The sequence below is a fragment of the Somniosus microcephalus genome, chromosome 10 (assembly GCF_052327205.1).
Source record: "Somniosus microcephalus isolate GS21.2 chromosome 10, FLI_Smic_1.0, whole genome shotgun sequence".
NCBI classification, from domain to species: domain Eukaryota; kingdom Metazoa; phylum Chordata; class Chondrichthyes; order Squaliformes; family Somniosidae; genus Somniosus; species Somniosus microcephalus.
The window spans coordinates 164134181-164157029 of NC_140996.1; positions in this window are offsets into that span (position 1 = coordinate 164134181).

The following is a 22849-nucleotide window of genomic DNA, read 5'->3' on the forward strand; positions in this document are numbered from 1 at the left end:
CTCCTAACGTGTCCCATGGGCACCTTCCTTCTGTGGGGGTTGGGGTTATTTGCAGCGCACACAAGACAGCTAGCACAGAACTCGCGGACGTCTTCCCGGAGTCCCGGCCACCATCCCGCCTGTTCCACCCGTTGCCAGGTGGTCTCAGGCCCAGGGTGTCCCGCTCCCGGACCCTCATGGGCCAGTTGAAGGAACTCCCTCCGGTGTTGCTGGGGTACTGTTCTTCTTTGAACAGCATGCCTTCCCTTATGGAAAGGGCCGCTGCGCCATAAGGGCCTTCTACCTTCCTGCCCTCCATTACTGTGCTAATGACGACTTTCAGGACAGGGTCCTGGGCTTGGACTGTTTTAAGGTCCAGGGCTAACACTACTCCTAAGCTCCCTTGGGTCCCATCCCTGCCTCTAACTGCCGCCATGGGCCCGGACTCATACGGGTCCCAGAAAGTGCCTGCGTGTGCACCCTCCTTGGCCAGCATGACGGCTTGCTGGTTACCCTGGCTGCGGGGTTCTGTGGAGGAATGGGCCTTCACTTTGTGGATGAAGACCTCGCCTTCCTCCCCCACAGCTGCCAGGATGTTTTCCAGCAGGGGCTTTACTGTTAAGGGCCTCCCGTCGGCGGAGGTATACCCGCGACGGGACCAGATGGCCAGGTATTCCGTACACGAATTGCAAGTGAACATGCTGTCCGAGCAAATCGTGTATGGGGTGGGGAAGATTTCGGGGTGGGTAACCACGTACACCACCGCAGACAGTTCAGCCTGTTGGGCGCTCATGGTGCTGGGGAGCTTGATCACCAGGGCAATGTTTGCCGTTGGGTCATAAACTCCACAACCTGTGAGTCGTTCGCCAGCAGACACCATGCTGGAACCATCTACATAGATTTCGTGGCCTGAGGGATGTATCCCGGCCCGTAAATCTATGTTCACCTCCCATACCCCTTCTATGGAACAACGATGGGCTGTTCCAGGATATACCATATGGACCGCGAGCTTTGGCTCGCAAAGGCCCCTCACCTTCAGATCCATCTGCGAGAGGAGGAGGGTCCAGCGTGCAATGCGTGCACTGCTGACTGTCCCATCTTTAATCCTCCCGTCCAGAAGCATCTGGGTGGGTGTGTGGTGTGTGAGGAGGGTGATGGGAGAGGTGCCTGTGAAGATCAAGGATCTTTTCACAGCCCAATACGTGGCCAAAAGGTGCCGTTCGCAAATTGAGTAGCTCCTCTCCACATCAGTGAGTACTCTGGAGGAGTAGACTACGGGCCTTAGCCTGCCGTGCCGCTCCTGGAGCAGCACAGCACTGAGACTATCCCCGCTGGCCACTACCTCCAAGAAGAACTCTTTCCCCCCATCTATGGTTCCTAGGGCTGGTGCGGTCTGCAAGTCTCCCTTGAGCTTGACAAATGTTGCCTGGCAACCCTCATCCCAAGACCACTCCACTCCTTTGTGTAGGAGTCGGAGCAAAGGGGCTGCTGTGGCTGCATAGTCTTCAATGAAGTCCCTGCAGTACCCCGTTAACCCTAGGAATGACCTCACACCTCTCATTGTGTTGGGGACCGGCAACTCTTGGACCGCTTCTCTCCTAGCCTTCTCTATGGCTCTCTCCCCTGCGCGGATGGTTAGGCCCAGGAATTTAACTTCCCGCTGGCCGATCTGCGCCTTTTTCGGGTTGACTTTGAACCCTTTACTCTGTAGCAGCCCCAGCAGTTCGGTGAGTGGCGGGCCATGCTCCCCGACTGAGTCGGTAAACAAGAGCAGGTCATCCATATACTGCAGCAACTGGGTGGGCTGACTAAATTCCTTTGAGCTATCCGCCATACACTGGTGGAAGATGCTGGGGCTGTTATGGAAGCCTTGTGGCAAGCAGTTCCAAGTATACTGTTGCCCCTTAAAAGTAAAAGCAAACTTATACTGGTCCTCCCTCCTCAAGGGGATGGGCCAAAACCCATTTGAAATATCCAGCACCGTGAATGTGGTCGCGGATGCTGGAATATTCCCGATGAGGTCGGCCACTGCTGCCACTGTGGGGGCGCACGCGGGGATATTGCTGTTGAGCACCCGATAGTCCACCGTGGCTCTCCATGAATTGTCCGGTTTTCTAGCCGGCCAAAGCGGAGAGTTAACATGGGTGGCTATGGGCCTCAACACTCCCTGCTGTACTAAAGAGGACATGGCTGCCTCCATGTCGGGCTCTGCTTCTCTGGGGAAGTTATATTGCTTCTGGGGCCGGGCCACGGGGTCCCCGTCTACTCTGACCTCAAACCCGGTGACCCTCCCGCAGTCGTGTTGGTGCGTGGCAAACGCAGCTAGGTTAGCCTGCACGAATGCCTGAAATTCCCCCGGGACACCGTTGACCATGAGCCCGAGGTTGTAACCTTCTTTCGGCTTCACAGTACACAGGGTCCCCTTCCCTTCCTTACTCGGGATGACTACCACACCTCCCTCTTTACCCATGTTGGCTCCCCAAAGGCAATGATTGCAGAGATCCACGAGGATCCCGTGGCCCACGATGAAGTCGGCCCCTAGGATCCCCTTTCCTCCCTCCGCCTCCCACTTCGCCAGGACGCACGTCCACTTGGTCTGGAGTGTGCCGAGCCGGATTGAGAGTGGCTTGGAGAACGCTCCCGCCTCTTCCTTGCCTGTGAATCCCGATAGGACGTATGGAATCCCGTTAGACAGAGGTGAGGTGGTGGGGTTAGCTGCGTGGATCACGGTGCACGATGCTCCCGTATCCAGCAGATAAATCCCTTTAACCTTCTCTACCTCCATCTGCACGAGCAGTCTCTTCCATCCGTCATACTGGAGATCACACAGGTGGACAGGCTGCGTGGGCTCCAGTCATTGTGGGGTGTCAAAGGGGGCCAAGGGAACCACCACACCGGTGGTGGCTGCTATTTTCCCCTGGCTGGCCAGGAGGAGAGATCATATCTACTCCAAGAGTGGCTCGATCGCAGCGGGAGGGATACCTGGCTCTGCCTTTTGGGCTGGGGCTGATGAATTCCTCCCCTTATTCTCCTTCTAGGGATTCTTGCAATCCTTGCGCCAGTGGCCATCCTTCCGGCACCCGTAACAGTTTAACTTAGTCTGGGAGGGACTGTTCCCCTCCTGGTGCCACTCTTTCTTATTCTGGCCCCCAGGTTTGACCTCATGGACTTTCCCCTTGGGTTGGGGCGTCTCGATACCCCTTATATTTTTTAATGCTATCGTGAGCTGGCGGATCACCGTTTCCTCGGTGGTCTGGGGGCTACTGGAGTCAAACCAGGCCGCAGCCTGGGCTCGGATTCGGGGCAGGCAGTTTGTCATTAGACAACGGAGCTAGTGGGTCAATTGGACTTGGTTCAGTAATGTCCGCGCTGGCATTCCCGGGCATGCGCTCCGGTAGACTGGCCACAGCCTGTCTGCGAACACCTGCGGGGACTCCCCTGGGAGCTGTACCGTTTTTTCCACCCGGGTGAATGGACTACCGCCATTGAGTCCCATGGCCTCCAATATCTCATTCCTCAAATCCTCATAGCCTTTCTGCCCCTTCTTACATTCATCAGATAGGGTCTGGAGGAGATCACTCCCCAGAGAAAACAGCAGCATCTTAGCTTGCTCTGCTTCATCGCAGTCATTGACGCACGCTGCCTGTTCTATCTCCCTGAAGTGCAGAGAGGGGTCTCCCTTTTTGGTGAGCTTGGGGATGTGACTAACCATGGCCCTGAGCTGTTGGGTGCCATGCGGCACCACAAACTGATTTTGGATGGCCCCTGGGTCCTCGTCATCAACGGGCGGGCCGTACTTCTGTTGTCGGAGGGGGTACACCGGTCCTGGTCCCGGCCTTACTAGCGGGGCCTGCTGTGCTTCCCCTACCACTTCATCCTCCACCCCCCTTTTCTGCCAGCACTCCTGAAAACTCGGAGCTATGGGTGGCGGCCGTGGGATCTCTGATTCCCTAGCCAACTTTGTTCTGGGTGCTGCCTGTGGGACGGTTCTGTTTGGGTTGCTGGTAAAGTCCGACTGGCCTGCCTTCGGGCTGATGAGGCATACCATGTCCTTCGCCCTCGATAAGGCCATGCCCAAGCTTTCTATCTCCTCCCTACAGGGCCCGTGATCTGCCTCCTCGAACCCCCGGTCGCAGGCTAGCTTGTATGCTGCCTTTACCTCCCTTACTTTCCCCTCCTGCTCTTTTAATTTTTGGGTGAGGTCGCAAATCATGTCCTGCAGCTTTATTTCGCTGCCCCTCGCCTCTCTGACCTGGTATTCCAAGTGCTCCATCTTGCGCCTAGCGCTGGCTTTACTTTCAGCGGTCTGGTATTCCAGGTGCTCTACCCTTGCTTGATGTTCCTGTTGCACCTCGACGGCCCGGGCCTCCAGGCGCTCTACCTTCGTCTGGTGTTCCCGTTGCACCTTGAGGGCCGGGGCCTCCAGGCACTCTACCTTTGCCTGGTGTTCCTTGGCCGTCTGCGCTCTTTCTTGGCTTAACGCCTGAAGCGCCACTAGCACCTTCTCTTACACTAAATCCTTATCCTGCATTTCTAGGGCCAATGTCTTCAGCTTGGCAGCCTGCACTGCTACAACACTGTCCAGCACTAGGACTTGTTTCTTATAACACATTAACCAGACTGCCTTTTCAATTGCCCTCTTATGCTGTTTACTCGCCGTCCACTGGGCGGCGGCGTCTATGGGACGCTCGGCCTTTAACATAGCGCCCACCCATTTCTTGGCAATATTGATCTTTCTGCACACATAAGTGGACAACCTCTCTTCCATTGCGGTTTCTCCCTCCGCACCACTGTCTGTCATATCACATACCGTCGCCGATGCTCCTACCTGGCTCGCCATTTCTGTAGGTTTTGGTTTGGGGTTTTTGTCTGGTCAGTCAGTCGTGTGCCTGAGCTGCCCCAGCCCCGTGTGGTTCGAATCGTTTCCCCCTTTTTAGTTCTGAGCACTGGACTTATTTACGAGCAGTGATATAGACAAACGAGACCAGTGGTTTGGTGCAAGAAAACCAATGTTTATTAAAATAGAGAAATAACTACTATACAGAGAAAATCACTATGGATGCAACACAATTACACTTAGCAGGGGAGGAGAAATGGACACATCGAGGGAAAATGACAAAAATGACAATTTTAGCAATCCCCTTAACTCCCACCCTTTACACCTATCTAGGTTATCTTGTGATGGGCCAGAAAATTGATGCTCACCAGTCTAAGATGTTGGAACGCCTGCGCCGTGCCCCATTGCCTGCCGATGTCTTTAGGGTTTTCACCGCCCAAAACAGAGATACCCCAGTGATTTAAATGTAACTGCGGGTATCCTGCTTCCCTGGACGGGCTCTTCGTTGATGATCCTCTTGATGGTAAGGCAGGGCACCGGAGTCGAGGTGGGAGAGAGAGAGAGAGAGATGGCTTCCCGAGGGACTAGTTATACCCTTCCTGGTAGCCCTTATCTCTCGCCAGATCAGCTTACTTCTTTGTCTGACCTGGATGTGTTGAAGCTTATACAAAGGAAACCGATCTGGGCCCATCGACCTGGATGGCCGGTTAATCGGTTTTAAATGTCTCATAAGTGTTCCCCTTTGTCCCACTGGTTTCGTGATGGGGCCATTCCAGTTTGAATGCCCCGTTGATCGTTTGCAAACAGTGTTGATGTCCTCTAACGAAGGTCTGAACGCAGCTATTACCTATTGATTGCCTGTGCAAACGACCTTGATGGGTTTTAATTTCTGGAAAGTTCCTTCTTTGTCAGCCCAAAACTGAAACTTACAGGCCTTGGCCATGAGGTTGACCGCAGCCATCTTGTTGAGCCCTGGAGCCCTGGATTTTAAATTCAGTCCAGCCAGGGTTTCTTCAATAAGCCAAAAGTAAATCTTCGGGGGAGACATGAAATTTGCGCATCCTTTCAAATCTAAAACAGACACTAAAGTCCAGAATTTTTTTGGATAGCATTCTGGTGGCAGGTGCAGAAAAGAAACATAAGTCCTGTCCTGCCAGACGTGTGCCAGGTTTGTGTCTCAATGCATTTTCCAGAAGGCATGATCATTAATGATAAAAATGATTGTCTTTAAAACGCTTTCATCTCACTTTAGGGTTCAATTTTGAGGCCTCCCGCCCAGTGTGGAAGGACTTACCACTCTATTCCCGCCATTGCTGTGGCCATCTTGCCGGGGTTCTCCGCTTAGGCGGCCCAGGCGATCACCCTGTCCCACCTTCTATTATCTCACATAAGCCTTGACTCAGCCTCGAGTCTTGGCTCGGTGGTAGCTCTCTTGCCTCTGAGTCAGAAGGTTATGGGTTCAAGTCCCATTCCTGACCTGACCACATAATCTAGGCTGACACTTCCCCATCCCTATATTTCCATCGATTTACCTTCCACTATCTTCCATACCCCCTTCATTTTCCCTTTCCCTTTCATTGCCATCTCTTTTCCACTTTCACTACCATCTACTCTGCCTCCTTTTTGATAGCAATCACACATCCCACTGCCAACCATTCTCTCCATTCATCCATTCTGCCTGCTTCTGTTCCATCTCCATCCCTTCCCTCCATTCCCTTTGTCAACCCTTATTTCTTTCACCTTCCAATCTCTACGCTTGCCATCCTACCTCTGCCTGCCCTTTCTTCCCTTCCTTTATCATCCCATTGCCATCTATTTCCCCCTTCCCACTCCTATCTGAGTCTCACTCACTCCTACCTATATTTGCCACCCCACTCAATCTGTTGTCTCTCCAGAAATACATCTAATTCATTTGTGATGCCATTTACACTGTCTGATTCATCCTTCCCTGGCAGCAGTCTTCATATAAAAATATTCTTCCTGATTTCGCTTCTTACTCCTTCATAACACAGCACCTTTCCATGCCCAATGTTCTGATCTGCACTTATGTTGTGTCATCTTCTGTGCTGGAAGCCTCCTTCACAAAACACATCCTGGGGAGTAGAATCTGGGAAGGAGGAGAAGAGTTTAAAGCATTGATGGGGGGAAGGCGAATGTTAGCATGGCTGGGTGTGGGGGATTGGTGTTGGGGTGGGGTGGGGGTGGGGGTGGAGGGACGGTGGAAGGGGGAAGTGTGCCAACATGGACTGTAGGGAGGCAGGGAAGTGAGTGAGCAGGAACTGGGGAGGAGGAGTGTTCCAGCATTAATTTAGGGTAGGGTCAGTTAGAAGAGTGCCAGTATGAGCACGGAGGAGAAAGAGATTGTCAGTGTGAACTGGGGAGAGGAGGACAGTGCCAAATATGAGCTTGGAGGGGGAGAGTGTCAATAAGAACTGAGGGGAAGGAGAATGTCAGAAGGGCCAGGGCTGGAGGTGATGATTGGAGGGGCAAGAACACTGGCAGGTTGCGGGAGGAGTGTGAAGAGTGCCAGCATAAGCTGGGAGAATTGGAGGGAGTTAAAATTCCCCAGGCTTGGAATTTAGGCCAGCGAGTGGGTTTCATGTTCGCCCACTCTCCACCTGCCCAAAATCAGCACCAAGTTAAAGTTGACGCTCGAGTTTTTTGTAGCTTTATTTTATTCATTTATTTATTTTTATTCCACTTGACCCCATCTCATTCATTTATATATTTACTGTTTCTCATTCAATCTCCCTGACTTTTATTTGTTCCTTTCCACCAAAACATTCCATGGCCAAAATAGCAAGTTCTGCTCTATAACCAGTCACTAACACCAGGATTTTCCTCGGAGCTTCTCCCACTCCACTGCCGTAACTTTGGTGGAAGTTCGGAAAATCCCGGTCTATGAATGTGTGTGGAGACTGATGCTTCAACCTCTAACTTTCTAAAGGCAGCACTATTGTGTTCTATTAGGAACGCCTGACGTATCTGCATTGTCCTTTTTTACATTATTGACCTTTATTCAAACAATGATACCAACAGTTGGAACGGGAGAGAGGGCACAAAGTGACAGTAAAAAATTAAGAATACAGAAACCCAATATGCAGGTGTTAACTGGGGATGGCCCAGCCACTGACGCACTTGGTAGCTGCTGGGGTACAGGTGGTGCTGCATGGGATGGTTGTGAGGAAGGGGGTCTTTTCGCCACTCTGGAACACCATCCTAATAGGTCAGCATTGCAACATACTTCCAAGGAGGTGGAGGCAGCCCAAGGTCCACAGCTGACCATTACTATTACTGGCTGTTCTAGTTCTATGGTGCATGTTAACAACCAATGTCCTTACAGCAGCTGGCATGGCTCTGCTGACCCAGACCTTGTAACAAAAATTCCCACACTGATTCACTCTTTGCCAGATAGGCATAACAATGCCTGCAAATATGGTTGGTGGGATATTGGCAGGTACGACCAATCAGGCTATGCTGGCTGATGATTATTTTAGATGCCTTCTTTCATGATGTGCTATGAAAGCATGACAATCCATGATTGGCACACTTCCAAAGAAACATTCACCATAACCGATAGGCAGGCCTCCACATACCATAAAGTCAGCTGTCAATCTCCTCTTGGAAGTAGTGATAATCTGCCAAAACAAGATACTTGCACCTTTGTTTTTAGGGTACCAATGGACAGGTACACCTCTAGTGCAGCCTGACCTCATGGCGTCCCTCCCTTGGTCGTCATCTTCCTCTGAGAAGCTGAGATGGGGGATTCCCATTGGCGAACCCATTGGAGGCACTAATGAAACTGAAAGAAAAAATTAAGAAGCAGCATAGCAACTACCACAAAGGCTCATGAAAGCCAAAGTAGCACCAAAACATAGTTAAGAAAATCAGTGCAGAAATGGCCTCAAAATTGTTGATTGGATTGTCTTCCGAGCCCTTTAAATTTGCTTCCATATACAGCTCAATGCCAAGCAGCCCTGGATTCCCATCATACGTGGGCATCATTATGATCTGGTGCTATATTGGTGTAAAGACCAGAAAATGCCAAAAGTATTATGAATTGCTCCTACATCATTCAAATATATATGAAGGTCTTGCATCTGCTGCCTACCACGCACTCCAACAGAAATCTGCATGGTATGCAAAATAGGCAGAAATCCATCAGGACTTATTTCACACATTCTTACCTTCTGTTAAACCTCATCTGTGCTCATTTCTAGGGCTTAATGGAAACTAAAAATTGCCTTCTTTGTCCCTAGAAAAGACCAATGGTATTATAAAGTGATGTAAGAAAACTACTAGGCACTTGGTCTAAGCGTTAAACAAAGCTTTAATCAACTGTTTTACAACATGGAGGTCTAGTTGTGTCCTTCACTAGTTCCTGTTAAGAATGTCATGCGCAAGCTGGGCCCGTGCCCGAATATTTATACTCTCCTTGGACAGTGCCACCCGCAGGCTGCTCAGTATTATTTCATAAGTCTTTCTTTCATGAATGACTGATTCATGTCACAAAGTATTACAAAGTATTTACAGCACAGGAACAGACCATTTGGCCCAACAGATCTATGTTGGTGTTTATGCTCCACACGAAGCTCCACCCACCCCTCTTCATCTAACCCCATCAACATATCCTTCTATTCCTTTCTCTCTCATGTGCTTCCCCTTAAGGGCATAGTGGTTAGCACTGTTGCCTCACAGTGCCAGGGACCCGGGTTCGAATCCGGCCTCGGGTGACTGTCTGTGTGGAGTTTGTACATTCTCCCCGTGTTTGCGTGGGGTTGCTCCGGTTTCCTCCCACAGTCCAAAGATGTGCGGGTTAGGTTGATTGGTTATGATAAAATTGACCCTTAGTGTTAGGGGGATTAAATACGTGGGGATAGGGTGGGATATGTGTTGGTGTAGGGGTTACAGGGCTCGGGTGGGATATGTGTCGGTGCAGGCTCGATGGGCCGAAATGGCCTTTATCTGCACTGTGAGGTTTCTGTGATTCTGAAATGCATCTATGCTATTTTGCCTCACCTACTCCCTGTGGTAGCAAGTTCCACATTCTAACCACTCTCTGGGTAAAGAAGTTTCTCCTGAATTCCCTATTGGATTTATTAGTGACTACCTTATATTTATGGCCCCTAGTCTGGCTTCGCCCGCAAGTGGAAACATCTTCTCTACGTCTACCCTATCAAACACTTTCATAATCCTGAAGACCTCTATCAGATCAGTCTTCTCTTTTCTAGAAACATGGCCCAACCTGTTTAATCTTTCCTGATAGGCATAACCCCTTAGTTCTGGTATAATTCTAGTAAATCTTTTTTGCACCTTCTCCAGTGCCTCTATATCCTTTTTATAATATGGAGACCAGAATTGTACACAGTACTCCAAATGTGGTCTAACCAAGGTTCAATACAAGTTTAACATAACTTCTCTGCTTTTCAATTCCATCCCTCAAGAAATGAACCTCAGTACTTTGTTTGCTTTTTTTATGGCCTTATTAACCTGCGTCGCTACTTTTAGTGATTTGCGTATCTGTACCCCCAGATCCCTTTGTTCCTCTACCCTATTTAGGCACTTATTTTCCAAGGAGTATGTGGCCTCCTTATTTTCCTATCAAAATGTACTACCTCGCACTTATCTATATTGAAGTTCATTTGCCAATTGCACGCCCATTCTGCAAGTTTATTAATGTCCTCCTCTATATTAATTACACCCTCCAATTTGGTTTCATCGCAAATTTTAAAATTGTACTTCCGATTCCAGACTCCAAATCATTTATGTAAATAGTGAACAACAGTGGTCCCAGCACTGATCCTTGTGGGACACCACTTCCCACCATTTGCCAATATGAGTAACTACCCTTAACCCCTACTCTCTGGTTTCTGTTTTGTAGCCAGCTTGCTATCCATTCTGCTACTTGTCCCGACTCCACATGTTTCTGACCTGAGTCATGAGACTACTATGTGGTACCTTACTGACGGCTTTTTTGCAAATCCAAATATATTACATCTACTGAATTACCCTTATCTACCCTTTCTGTTACTTCTTCAAAGAATTCAATGTGTTTGGTCAAGCATGACCTTCCCTTATTGAATCCGTGCTGACTATTCTTTATTATATTTTCAGTTTCTAGATGTTTTTCTATTGCATCTTTGATTATATTTCCTACCACTGACATTAAGCTAATTGGTCTATAGTTCCCTGGGCTTGTTCTATCTCTCTTTATTAGCTGTCTGCCAGTCTTCTGGCACTATTCTCTTTTCTAATTAATTTATATATATACATATACATGTAATAGTGCCTCTGTTATCTCTTCCCTCACTACTTTTAATATCCACGGAATATCCACTATTAGGGCTAGATTTTTCTAGGTTTATGCGTGAATAATGGCCACTTGGGTGAGATACTGGAGAGGTACTGGTACCCTTGAAAATATGCTGCAGCATGTGTCAGCCCCTTTGGGGAAGGAAGGGAGAAAACTGGAAAATTTAAAAAAGAGTTTGTGCATACTATTACATGCCACTGATAATCTATCTTATATATATATAAAAAGGCGGTTTGTCTCTCTGTCTGTCTGTCTGTCTGTCAGGCTATACAATCAAAAGTTATAGAGCGTACCTACACATATGTTATATCAAAAGAAAGCTTATCATTAGGGGAGTCTAATAGGAATATTTACTTTTTGGTCAGACAAAGATTGTTCCGACAGTATACAAAAAAGGTTAAAAAAATGGCAAAATTCTGCTCATTAGCGTTGAGTGATGTGATGGTTGACCAATCGGTGCATCACGGTGGGGGGGTTCATTGTGTGTGTGGGCAGGCCTAATCCTTCTGAGCTGAGGTGAGTGGCCGCCATCTTGATTTCTAGCTATTCATTTATTTTTCCCACTTTCTGTGTGTTTATTTTTCCCACTTTCTGTGTGTGTGGAGGGGAAATTGTTTTAAAAAAAAGTAAATTAATTTGTAAATATTTTTTCTAAGCTGATTAATTTTCCTACCTTTCACCCTTTTTTTTCCTTTTGACTCGCTGCCTCCGCCGGGCGCCGCAACCTTGGAGGGTTACCCCACCTGCAGGCTTCGAAGCCTCGGCCTCTCCTCGCCAGCCACGCCCAAGTTAGGCACCGCCCGTCCCGCTGGGTCCGCCCCACGATCACCGCCATCTTGGTAAAGGCTGGCGGCGCGGGACTGAGCCGAGCGTAGCCATCACCGCCACCTTAGTAAAGGCTGGTGGGGCGGGAGTCAGTGCGCAGATCAACGTCGGCGGTGGCCCGGAGCGCGACCTCAGCTAAGGTGAGTCCGGCTGGGCCTCACGCGCTAGGCCGCACACCGGCCGGCCCTGAGCCACTGATCCGCACACGGCGGCTTCGGCTCACCGCGGCCGGGCTCTCAGGAAAGGCAGACAGAGAGGGGGAGGGAGGGACAGAGAGCAAATCAAGGAGAGACAGGGGGAGGGAGAGGAGAGGGGGAGCGAGTGGAGAGGGGGGGGAGGGAGAGGAGAGGGGTGGGGAGGGATAGGAGAGGGGGGAGGGAGAGGAGAGGGGGGCGGGAGGGAAAGGGGAGGGGGAGGGAGAGGAGAGGGGGAGGGAGAGGAGAGGGGAGGGAGAGGAGAGGGGGGAGGGAGAGGAGAGGGGGGAGGGAGAGAAGAGGGGGGGAGGGAGGGAGAGGAGGGGGGAGGGAGAGGAGAGGGGGAGGGGGAGGGAGAGGAGAGGGGAGGGAGAGGAGAGGGAGAGGGGGAGGGAGGGAGAGGAGAGGGGGAGGGAGGGAGAGGAGAGGGGGAGGGTGGGTGAGGAGAGAGGGAGGGAGGGAGAGGAGAGGGGCAGGGAGGGAGAGGGAGTAAAGCAGGGAGAGACAGGGGGAGGGAGAGAGAGAGGGTGAGGGAGGGAAAGAGTAAGGGGGTGGGAGAGGGAGGGAGAGCTCGCCTTAGAGTCATAGAGTCATAGAGTAATACAGCACAGATAGAGGCCCTTCGGCCCATCGTGTCCATGCCGGCCATCAAGCCCTGTCTAATCTAATCCCATATTCCAGCATTTGGCCCGTAGCCTTGTATGCTATGGCATTTCAAATGCTCATCCAAATGCTTCTTAAATGTTGTGAGGGTTTCTGCCTCCACAACCCTTTCAGGCAGTGAGTTCCAGACTCCAACCACCCTCTGGGTGAAAAAGTTCTTTCTCAAATCCCCTCTAAACCTCCCTCCCTTTACCTTGAATCTATGCCCCCTAGTTATTGACCCCTCTACTAAGGGGAAAAGCTCCTCAGCATCCATCCTATCTATGCCCCTCACAATTTTGTACACCTCAATCATGTCCCCCCTCAGCCTCCTCTGCTCCAAGGAAAACAAACCCAATCTGCCCAGTCTCTCTTCATAGCTGAAGCGCTCCAGCCTTCTTCCTTCCTTCCTTCGCAGGGGTCCATCGGGCCAGGCCTGAGGCGCTCCTTCCCCCCCTCTCTCTCCAGGCTAATCCTGAACTAAATCCAGCAGTCTCTCTCTCTCTCTTCCCCCTATCTCTCTCTTCTCCCCCCCATCTCTCTCTTCCCCCCCATCTCTCTCTTCTCCCCCAGTCTCTCTCTCTCTCTCTCCCTCCCCCTCTTTCCCTCTCTCTCCCCCCCAGTCTCTCTCTCCCTCTTCCCCCCAGTCACTCTCTCCCCCCTTCCCCCCAGTCTCTCTCTCCCCCCCAGTCTCTCTCTCTCTCTCTTCCCCCCAGTCGCTCTCTCCCCCCCTTCCCCCCAGTCGCTCTCTCCCCCCCAGTCTCTCTCTTCTCCCCCCAGTCTCTCTCTTCTCCCAACAACAACATGCCCTCAAAAAACCCTTGGCACCGCCGGGCACTCCAGCTAGTGCTTTATAAGTGATGTTTCATAGTTAAGTGAAAGTAATGGCAAAAACCTGACTTACATGCAATTTAAATTACAAATTCTAGCATTAATTCCTGCCAGTTTTCAGTTCAAGTCAAAGACAGTCTTAATAATGTTAAAGCTCTATGAAATTGATTACAAAAGCACATTCTACTGAAGTCATTCATGCAGCAGGTGCTGTATGGCACCAAGAAGATGGTGGTTGACCTAGGAATAGATTTTGTGATCCATGTGAGAATTACCTGGCTCTAAGTGAATGGTGATATATAAAGTTCTTTAGGCTCAGCAGGCAATTTCTGAGGGATTTATGCCAGGACTTGCACAATTAGTTGAAATATCAATCATTTCTGCTGTATTAGCAGGTGTACTTAAAGCGATAACAGACACGTTTAATGCTGTTGGATTCTTTCTGCTGATTACGCAGTCATTAATTAATTCACCCCGTTGAAATGCATGCAACAAATAAAAATAAAAAGGAGTCTTAGCTGCACTATAGAATCGTAGAATGGTTACAGCACAGAAGGCGGCCATTTGGCCCTTTGAACCGGCTCTCTGCAAGAGCACTTCAGCTAGTCCCACTCCCCCGCCCTTTCCCCGTAGCCCTGCAAATTGTTTTCCTTCAGGTACTTATCCAATTCCCTTTTGAAAGCCACGAATTAGTCTGCATCCACCACCCTTTCAGGCAGTGCATTCCAGATCTTAACCACTCACTGCATAAAAAGTTTTTCCTCATGTCACCTTTGGTTCTTTTGCCAATCACCTTGAATTTGTATCCTCTGGTTCTCGACCCTTCCACCAATGGGAACAGTTTTTTGCTCCCTACTCTGTCATGATTTTGAACACCTCTATCAAATCTCCTCTCAACCTTCTCTGCTTTAGGGAGAACAACCTCAGCTTCTCTAGTTTATACACGTAATTGAAGTCCTTCATCCCTGGAATCATTCTCGTAAATCTTTTCTGCACCCTCTCTAAGGCCTTCACATCCTTCCTAAAGTGCAGTGGCCAGAATTGGACACAATACTCCAGTTGAGGCCGAACTAGTGTTTTATAAAGGTTCATCATAACTTCCTTGCTTTTGTACTCTCTGCCTCTATTTATAAAGCCCAGGATCCCATATGTTTTTTTAACCGCTTTCTCAACCTGCCCTGCCAACTTCAACGATTTGTGCGCATATACCCCCAGGTCTCTCTCTTCCTGCACCCCCTTTAGGATTGTAACCTTTAGTTTATATTGCCTCTTCTTGTTCTTCCTACCAAAATGTATCACTTCACACTTTTCTGCATTAAATTCCATCTGCCACATGTCCGCCCATTTCACCAGCCTGTCCATATCTTCTTGAAGTCTATCACTATCCTCCTCACTGTTCACTATACTTCCAAGTTTTGTGTCATCTGCAAATTTTGAAATTGTGCCCTGTACACCCAAGTCCAAGTCATTAATATATATCAAGAAAAGCAGTGGTCCTAGTACTGACCCCTGGGGAACACCACTGTATACCTTCTTCTAGTCCGAAAAACAACCGTTCACCACGACACTCGGTTTCCTGTTACTTAGCCAATTTTGTATCCATGCTGCCACTGTCCCTTTTATTCCATGGGTATTAACTTTGCTGGCAAGCCTTTTGGAAGTCCATGTACACCACATCAACTGCATTGCCCTCATCAACCCTCTCTGTTACATCATCAAAAAGCTCGATCAAGTTAGTTAAACATGATTTTCCTTTAACAAATCCATGCTGGCTTTCCTTAATTAATCCACACTTGTCCAAGTGACTGTTAACTTTGTCCCTGATTATCGTTTCCAAAAGCTTCCCCACTACCGAGGTTAAACTGACTGGCCTGTAGTTGCTGGGTTTATCCTTGCACCCTTTTTTGAACAAGGGTGTAACATTAGCAATTCTCAAGTCCTTTGGCACCAACCCTGTACCTAAGGAAGATTGGAAGATTATGGCCAGTAACTCCGCGATTTCCTCCTTAACCTCCCTCAGCATCCTAGGATGCACCCCATCCGGTCTTGGGGACTTATCTACTTTAAGTTCAGACAACCTTTCTAGTACCTCCTCTTTATTCATTCTTATCTCATCCAGTATCTCCACTACCTCCTCTTTCACTGTGACTTTGGCAGCATCTTCTTCCTGGGTGAAGACAGATGCAAAGTACTCATTTAGTACCTCAGCCATGCCTTCTGCCTCCATGCGTAGGTCTCCTTTTTGGTCCCTAATCGGCCCCACCCCTCCTCTTACTACCCGTTTATATTTATATGCCTATAGAAGACTTTTGAATTCCCTTTATGTTAGCTGCCAATCTATTCTCATACTCTCTCTTTGCCCTTCTTATTTTCTTTTTCACTTCCCCTCTGAACTTTGTATATTTAGCCTGATTCTCACTTGTATTCTCAACCTGACATCTGTCATAGATGCTCTTTTTCTGCTTCATCTTACTCTCTATCTCTTTCTTCATCCAGAGAGTTCTGGCTTTAGTTGCCCTACCCTTTCCCTCGTGGGAATGTACCTTGACTGTATCCGAACCACCTCCTCTTTAAAGGCAGCCCATTGTTCGATTACAGTTCTGCCTGCCAATCTTTGAATCCAATTTACCCAGGCCAGATCCATTCTCAATCCACTGAAATTGGCCTTCCTCCAATTAAGTATTTTTACTCTAGGTTGCTTGCTGTCCATAGCTTTTCCATAGCGAATCTATACCTTAAATCTAATATAAAGTTGTTTTATGTTTACTGGACCTCTCAAAGGAATGCAAAAATACCAAGCAAAGTGCCTAGCGCAACAAATTGTTCACAACATATTCCTGTAAAGAACAGAAATAATGAATTGCAAAATAAAATTTGTTGTGTTGCAAAAAAAAAATGGCAAGAGAAAGTAGAGGCCAAAAAACATATCTGATTGAACATAGCTGTCAGCTGTGTGATCCGTGGCTCAGTGGTAGCACTCTCACCTCCGAGTCAGAGGTTGTGGGTTCACTCCCGCTCCAGAGACTTGAGCACAACAATCTAGGCTGACAATTCAGTGCAATACTGAAAGAGTGCTGCATTGTCGGAGGTGTCTTTCAGATGAAACGTTAAACTGAATCTGTCCTCTCGGGTGGATGTAAAAGACCCTGTGACACTATTTTGAAGAAGAGCAGAGGAGTTCTCCCCGATGTCCTGGCCAATATTTATCCCTCAAACAACATCACTGAAACTGATTATCTGGTCATTTATTTCATTGTGGGAGCTTGCTGTGTGTAAATTGGCTGCTGTGTGTCCCTACATTTCAACAGTGACTACACTTCAACAAGTACTTTGTGTAAGGCGCTAAATAAATGCAAGTTCTTTTTTAACCTTATTTTTGACCTTTGGAATATTTAATCTCTCTTACTATTCAGCTCCTTTAGGCACCAAGAATGCAGAACTACTTGGTTTGATCAGAGCTGGACTATACGCAGGATCTGCCTCAGGGTAGTGGGCCACTTCATAATGGCACTTGGGTCCTTAACATTCCCTACTGCTAGGCCATCCTGACAATGACCAAGTCTGATTGATAGATGGTGCACCTTCCAGTGTAGGAGCTGGTAACAACTTCATAACATGTATATATTTTTAAATTGAAAAGCTTTTGAAAATCTTCAGATTTGTTGTAGTTGTAGCGGAGGCAGCGGACCTGAGAGGGAGTGAGGGCGGAGCCTGAGGATATAAAGAGCGAGGCCCGAGAGCGGAGGCAATGGACCTGAGAGGGAGCGAGAGCGGAGCCTGAGGATATAAAGAGCGAGGCCTGAGAGCGGAGGCAGCGGACCTGAGAGGGAGCAAGGGCGGAGCCTGAGGATATAAAGAGCGCGGCAGAGCGAGGCCCGAGAGCGGAGGCAACGGACCTGAGAGGGAGCGAGGGCGGAGCCTGAGGATACAAAGAGCGCGGCAGAGCGAGGCCCGAGAGCGGAGGCAGCGGACCTGAGAGGGAGCGAGGGCGGAGCCTGAGGATATAAAGAGCGAGGCCCGAGAGCGGAGGCAACGGACCTGAGAGGGAGGGAGAGCGGAGCCTGAGGATATAAATGGCACTGCAGAGCGAGGCCCGAGAGTGGAGACAGCGGACCTGAGAGGGAGTGAGGGCGGAGCCTGAGGATATAAAGAGCGCAGCAGAGCGAGGCCCGAGAGCGGAGGCAGCGGACCTGAGAGGGAGCGAGAGCAGAGCCTGAGGATATAAAGAGCGCGGCAGAGCGAGGCCCGAGAGCGGAGGCAGCGGACCTGAGAGGGAGCGAGGGCGGAGCCTGAGGATATACAGAGAGCAGCAGAGCGAGGCCCGAGAGTGGAGGCAGCGGACCTGAGAGGGAGCGAGGGCGGAGCCTGAGGATATAAAGAGCGCGGCAGAGCGAGGCCCGAGAGCGGAGGGAGCGAGAGCGGAGCCTGAGGATATAAAGAGCATGGCAGAGCGAGGCCCGAGAGTGGAGGGAGTGAGAGCGGAGCCTGAGGATATAAAGAGCGCGGCAGAGCGAGGCCCGAGAGCGGAGGCAGCGGACCTGAGAGGGAGCGAGAGCGGAGCCTGAGGATATAAAGAGCGTGGCAGAGCGAGGCCTGAGAGCGGAGGCAGCGGACCTGAGAGGGAGCGAGGACGGAGCCTGAGGATATAAAGAGCGCGGCAGAGCGAGGCCTGAGAACCGAGACCTGACAACAAAAACAAGGAGTGACGTCACAGGAAAGCAGGGAAGTGATTGGTGGGTCAGTATTTCTCTCTTTATCTTGGGCATTGGTTTAAATTAAGAGCCGGATTAAAAACTAAACATTCAAAAAGAGGGAGCTGATTGGTGAGTATCTGGTAATTGTTTTTACGTGGCTTTCTTAAAGTTTTTAAGTTTATTCCAGCTAGGTTGGTAACTAGTCTGTTAATTAGAGGTATGGCAGGGCAGCTCACATCCGTGGAACGCACATCCTGTGCCATGTAGGAAGTCCTGGACACCTCCCGTGGTCTGGACGACCACATGTGCGGGAAGGGTCACCAGCTACAGCAGCTCGAGCACCGGGTTACGGAGCTTGAGCAGCGGCTGCAGTCACTGCTGTGCATCCGCGAGGCTGAGAGCTACGTGGATAGCACGTTTCAGGAGGTGGTCACCCCGCAGCTTAAGAGTGTGCAGGCAGAGAGGGAATGGGTGACCGTCAGACAGAAGAGGAAGACCAGGCAGGTAGTGCAGGAGTCCCCTGAGCCCATCTTGCTCACCAACCAGTATTCAGTGCTGAGTACTGGTGAGTGTAATGTATGTACCTTTAAGGGGGAGAACTACTTTTTACAGCTCCTATATCCTGTAGTACCGGCAGTGACCACACCTGTATATAAACCCTGAGTAGTGATCTGTACAGTCAGTTGCAGTTTGAACCCTCATTCAGTAAACACCTGTTGATCGTTCCCTGCAGTCTGTTGTCTGATTATTGAAGGATACAACATTAAGATACACGGATATAACATTGGCGACGACGCAGATTCAAACCGACCTGCAACTCTGCATCACCTCCCAGGGATTCGCTCCTGGAGAACAGTGGAAGAAGGTCAAGTCCAGAAGCACAGGCGTCGACCACAGGCAACCGCCCAGTTATCCAGCGGAGAATTGAGCATCGCAGGGGAGGCTGTCGAGAGCCAGGCTTGGCTTTCCAGTCACGGTGGTCCAGCGAAACGGGCTGGCAACAGGTACTGCGCAGACCCTTCCCGGACAGCGGCGGCTAGAGCCAACCGAGCGGCACAGAAAAAGGCCAAGCAGCGTCGACGGGGGAGAGAGAGAGGGCAGAGCGCACAGGGCACAGCCGGTGTTCAGGACTGAGCAGCGTCAACGGGGAGAGAGATGAGAGAGAGCAGAGTGCAGCCGGTGTTCAAGGGCTGAGCAGCGTCAACGGGGGAGAGAGGCGCGCAGGAAAACGCAAGATGCTGTCATTGCCACGAGGACCGCAGAGAGCGGCATTGGCAGCAGTGCAGGAGCAGTGCACGAAACCCACAGGGCGTCGCCATTTGCCACGAGGACCGCCGAGAGCGGCGTTGGCAGTAGCGCTTGAGACGCCATTTTAAGCCGCAGCGGGGAAGAAAGGAAAATGCGGGAGACGCCATTTTAAGCCGCAGCGGGGAAGAAAGGAAAGCGCGGGAGTTGCCATTTTAAGCCAGTCTAACCACACCCAAAAATGCCGAAGAGTGGCAGTATCACAGCGTTCGACAATGAAGTTGAAAATTGGACTACATATGTCGAACGCATAGAAGTATACTGCAAGGCGAATGAAGTGCCAGATGACAAGAAAGCGCTGATATTGTTGAATTCAATGGGTGCAAAAACGTATGGCTTACTACAAAACCTAGTAACCCCAGAGAAGCCAGTAGAAAAGGATTTTGAAAACATAATGTCAATCCTACAGGACCACTTAAACCCCACACCGCTGCTGATAGCAGAAAGATTTAAGTTTCACAAAAGGAACCAGCATAAAGATGAAAGTAATGCTGAGTATTTAACAGAACTGCGCAAGCTATCGAAACACTGCCAGTTTGGAACGGGACTTGCAGATACTTTAAGGGACAAGTTTGTGTGTGGGCTTCAAAGTGAAGGAACCCAGAAACGGCTGCTATCAGAAAAGGATCTTACGCTGGACAAGGCTTTCAGCATTGCAGTATCACACGAAGCAGCAGCACGGGGCGCTGCAGAGATACAACGGAGACCGCAAGAATATGGCACAAATGAAATGTCATACGGAACAATGAAGTGCTATCGCTGCGGCAGAGCAACACACGACCATTATGATTGCTGGTTCAAGGACAAAGTGTGCAGACAGTGTGGAAAGGTAGGACACATAGCAAGAGTCTGCAGGTCAGGAAAGAAAACCAGCAGCAAGAAATCTCCACAGGAGAAGTACAAGAAGGTACATAAGGTGACGGAGAGTAGTTCAGACGAACAGAAGAGTGATACAGACTCCGGAAGCAAGGAGCTGGGTTGTCTGAAACTAAATAATGTGATCAAAACGGAGGATCACCAAACTATCTGGGTCACGCTCAAGATAGCCGGAGTCCAAGTGAAAATGGAATTGGACACAGGATCAGCCCTAACAGTCATAAACTGAAGGGACTACAAGCGGCTATTTTCACATATACCCTTGAGAGATACAAAGATTGTCTTGAAGACGTACACGGGGCAAAAAGTCTACCCCAAAGGAAAAATAAGGGTGAACGTTATATATAACGGCAAGGAAACACCAAAAATGGACCTATATGTATTACCAGATGGAGGACCACCACTACTAGGACGTGAATGGATCTGGAAGATACAGCTAGATTGGCATTCCATACAAGCACTGACTGTAGATGCCAAAAAGGATGACGATGTCACACCTGACCGACTGTCAAAAATGCTAACTGACGCACAAGAAGTGTTCCAGCAGGGACTCGGATCACTAAAAGGCATAACAGCGATGATCAAAATAGAGGAAAATGCAAGCCCAAAGTTTTTTAAGGCCAGACTGGTACCTTATGCGATCCGCCCAGCCGTCGAAGCAGAGCTGGAAGGTTTGGAACGTTCAGGAGTACTGTCCAAAGTGGACTGGAGCGAGTGGGCTACACCCATCGTTCCTGTAATGAAGAGGTCATTGAGTAATACGCCTGGGGAACCAAAGAAGGTTCGCATCTGTGGGGACTTTAAGGTGACAGTGAACCCAGTCCTTCACACGGTACAATATCCGCTTCCGCGGATTGAAGATATTTTCGCCTCACTATCTGGAGGGAAACGCTTCACTAAGATTGATCTGGCCCAGGCGTACCTGCAAATGGAGGTAGAAGAAGCCTCAAAACAGTACCTCACGATCAACACTCATAAAGGTCTCTACCAATACAACCGGCTGGTGTTCGGGGTAGCATCAGCTCCGGCTATTTGGCAAAGGGCAATGGAACAAGTCCTGCAAGGGATTCCAGGGACCCAGTGTTATTTGGACGACATCCTGGTCATGGGCGAAAATGACAGTGATCACCTCGCCAACCTGGAGCAGGTGCTCACTAGATTGAAGGAATATGGGCTCCGAGCTAATCGCCACAAATGCGAGTTTTTCCAGAAGCAGATCTCGTATTGTGGCCACGTTATTGATAAAGAGGGGTTACATAAGTCCCCTGAAAAGATTGAGGCAGTAGTCAAGGCTCCAGCACCGGAAAATGTGTCACAACTGAGGTCATTCCTCGGGCTGGTGAACTACTACCATAAGTTCTTGCCGAATTTGTCTACCGTACTACACCCACTGAACACCCTACTGCAAATGGGGGTACCATGGAAGTGGAGTGATGAATGTAAACAAGCTTTCCAGAAGAGCAAAGCATTAATCACATCAAAAGAGGTGTTGGCTCATTTCAACCCAGCACTACCAATTCGGTTGGCGTGTGATGCATCACCCTATGGCATTGGAGCGGTGCTGTCGCACAAATTCCCAGACGGCTCGGAGAGGCCAGCAGCCTTTGCGTCTCAGTCACCAACCTCAGCCGAGTGTAACGACGCCCAGATTGACAGGGAGGCCCTCAGCCTAGTGTGGGGAGTGAAAAAGTTCAATCACTATCTGCATGGGCAGAAGTTCACCTTGCTGACTGACCACCAACCACTTGTCTCCATCTTTAATCCAAAGAAGGGCGTTCCGGTGATGACTGCGCAACGGCTACAAAGCTGGTCCCTTTTTCGAGGGGCGTACCAATATGAAATCGAGTATAAGGGCACGAAACAGCATGGAAACGCTGATGGGCTATCACGCCTGCCACTGCCTACTGCGGAGGAAGCACCAGCAGTGGATCCTGTCGAAATATTTCATTCGACTATAATTGAATGCTTGCCAGTAACTAACGCTGGTATAGAGAAGGAGACCCGAAATGACCCGACACTGTCTCGGGTATATGATTTGACGGTGAAGGGATGGCCAGCACATGGCGACTCACTGTTGCCAGCATTCTCATCCAGAAGAGAACAGCTGCCAGTATGCCAGGGGACCTTGATGTGTGGATCCCGAGTGGTAATTCCACCCAAGTTAAGGGAGAGAGTGCTCAATGAGCTTCACGAAGGTCATCTGGGAGGGGTGAAAATGAAAAGCCTTGCTAGGGCTTATGTGTGGTGGCCAGGGATCGATCAGCAAATCGAGGACCTGGCAAAGAGCTGCTCAGGATGCCAGAAGGCCCAAAATGCACCACCACATGCCCCTCTACACCCATGGGAGTGGCCC